Below are 2500 nucleotides of genomic sequence, written 5' to 3' on the forward strand. Positions count from 1 at the left end.
AACCCACAATCCCTGGCTTAGGAGGCCAGTGCCTTATCCATTAGGCCACTGGGGCTGTCATGTAGTTGTTTACTTTTTCTTTTAGTTCTCCATCTCATTCAGCTTCTGGATGAACAACTATTGTCAGAGGACCAAGTGACTTTAGGTTTTCAAGAACAGGCTCTGAACATTTCTCTTTTTTGGGGGCTCTGTCATATATACAAGCTCAGAAGTCTTAGCAGAGGATGGTTTCGATCCATCGACCTCTGGGTTATGGGCCCAGCAAGCTTCCGCTGCGCCACTCTGCTTGACTTGATGCGGAGCTCGTGCACTGGTCTTTTCAACATAACGAATCTTGCACACATTTCTAAATTGTCTTGCAGCACCTGGGCACATATAAAAGTGACACAAGCTTAGCAGAGGATGGTTTCGATCCATCGACCTCTGGGCCCAGCACGCTTCCGCTGCGCCACTCTGCTTGTCTTGATGTAGAGCCTGTGCACTGGTCTTTTCAACATAACTTGAATCTTGCACACATTTCTAACTTGTCTTGCAGCACCTGGGCACATATAAAAGTGACACAAGCTTAGCAGAGGATGGTTTCGATCCATCGACCTCTGGGTTATGGGCCCAGCACGCTTCCGCTGCACCACTCTGCTTGTCTTGATGTAGAGTCTGTGCACTGGTCTTTTCAACATAACGAATCTTGCACACATTTCTAAATTGTCTTGCAGCACCTGGGCACATATAAAAGTGACACAAGCTTAACAGAGGATGGTTTCGATCCATCGACCTCTGGGTTATGGGCCCAGCACGCTTCCGCTGCGCCACTCTGCTTGTCTTGATGTAGAGCTCGTGCACTGGTCTTTTCAACACAACATGATTCTTGCACAAATTTCCAATTTGTCTTGAAGCACTTGGGCACAAATAAAAGTGAAACAAGCTTAGCAGAGGATGGTTTCGATCCATCGACCTCTGGGTTATGGGCCCAGCACCCTTCCGCTGCGCCACTCTGCTCACCTTGTTGTAAAGCCCGTACACTGGTCTTTTCAACATCACTTGATTCTGGCACACGTTTCTAACTTGTCTTGCAGCACCTGAGCACATATAAAAGTGAAACAAGATTAGCAGAGGATGGTTTCGATCCATCTACCTCTGGGTTATGGGCCCAGCACGCTTCCGCTGCGCCACTCTGCTTGACTTGATGTGGAGCTCGTGCACTGGTCTTTTCAACATAACATGATTCTTGCACAAATTTCTAACTTGTCTTGAAGCACTTGGGCACAAATAAAAGTGAAACAAGCTTAGCAGAGGATGGTTTCGATCCATCGACCTCTGGGTTATGGGCCCAGCACGCTTCCGCTGCGCCACTCTGCTTGACTTGATGTGGAGCTCCTGCACTGGTCTTTTCAACATAACATGATTCTTGCAGAAATTTGTAACTTGTCTTGAAGCACTTGGGCACAAATAAAAGTGAAACAAGCTTAGCAGAGGATGGTTTCGATCCATCGACCTCTGGGTTATGGGCCCAGCACGCTTCCGCTGCACCATTCTGCTTGTCTTGATGTAAAGTCTGTGCACTGGTCTTTTCAACATAACGATTCTTGCACACATTTCTAACTTGTCTTGCAACACCTGGGCACATATAAAAGTGACACAAGCTTAGCAGAGGATGGTTACGATCCATCAACCTCTGGGTTATAGGCCCAGCACGCCTCCGCTGCGCCACTTTGCTTGACTTGATGTAGAGCTCGTGCACTGGTCTTTTCAACACAACATGATTCTTGCACAAATTTCCAAATTGTCTTGAAGCACTTGGGAACGAACAAAAGTGAAACAAGCTTAGCAGAGGATGGCTTCGATCCATCGACCTCTGGGTTATGGGCCCAGCACGTTTCCGCTGCGCCACTCTGCTTGTCTTGATGTAGAGCCTGTGCACTGGTCTTTTCAACATAACTTGAATCTTGCACACATTTCTAACTTGTCTTGCAGCACCTGGGCACATATAAAAGTGACACAAGCTTAGCAGAGGATGGTTTCGATCCATCGACCTCTGGGTTATGGGCCCAGCACGCTTCCGCTGCGTCACTCTGCTTGTCTTGATGTGGAGCTCGTGCACTGGTCTTTTCAACATAACATGATTCTTGCACAAATTTCTAACTTGTCTTGAAGCACTTGGGCACAAATAAAAGTGAAACAACCTTAGCAGAGGATGGTTTCGATCCATCGACCTCTGGGTTATGGGCCCAGCACGCTCCCGCTGCGCCACTCTGCTTGTCTTGATGTAGAGTCTGTGCACTGGTATTTTCAACATAACGAATCTTGCACACATTTCTAAATTGTCTTGCAGCACCTGGGCACATATAAAAGTGACACAAGCTTAGCAGAGGATGGTTTCGATCCATCGACCTCTGGGTTATGGGCCCAGCACGCTTCCGTTGCGCCACTCTGCTTGTCTTGATGTAGAGCCTGTGCACTGGTCTTTTCAACATAACTTGAATCTTGCACACATTTCTAACGT

The 2500-nt window shown here is 47.4% G+C and overlaps 1 protein-coding gene and 1 non-coding gene across 2 annotated transcripts in view; one reads left to right on the forward strand and one right to left on the reverse strand.

Annotated features, from left to right (window-relative positions):
• The window catches only part of trnar-ccu (transfer RNA arginine (anticodon CCU)), a 73-nt gene extending 18 nt beyond the window's left edge, over nucleotides 1–55 (reverse strand). Inside the window, exon 1 of the tRNA in view lies at nucleotides 1–55. This exon is cut by the window's left edge and continues 18 nt beyond it. This is a non-coding gene — a tRNA (tRNA-Arg).
• The window catches only part of LOC141340600 (uncharacterized), a 363155-nt gene that overhangs the window by 127524 nt on the left and 233131 nt on the right, over nucleotides 1–2500 (forward strand). The window lies entirely within an intron of this gene.

Source organism: Garra rufa, chromosome 1 (assembly GCF_049309525.1).
Source record: "Garra rufa chromosome 1, GarRuf1.0, whole genome shotgun sequence".
NCBI classification, from domain to species: Eukaryota; Metazoa; Chordata; class Actinopteri; order Cypriniformes; family Cyprinidae; genus Garra; species Garra rufa.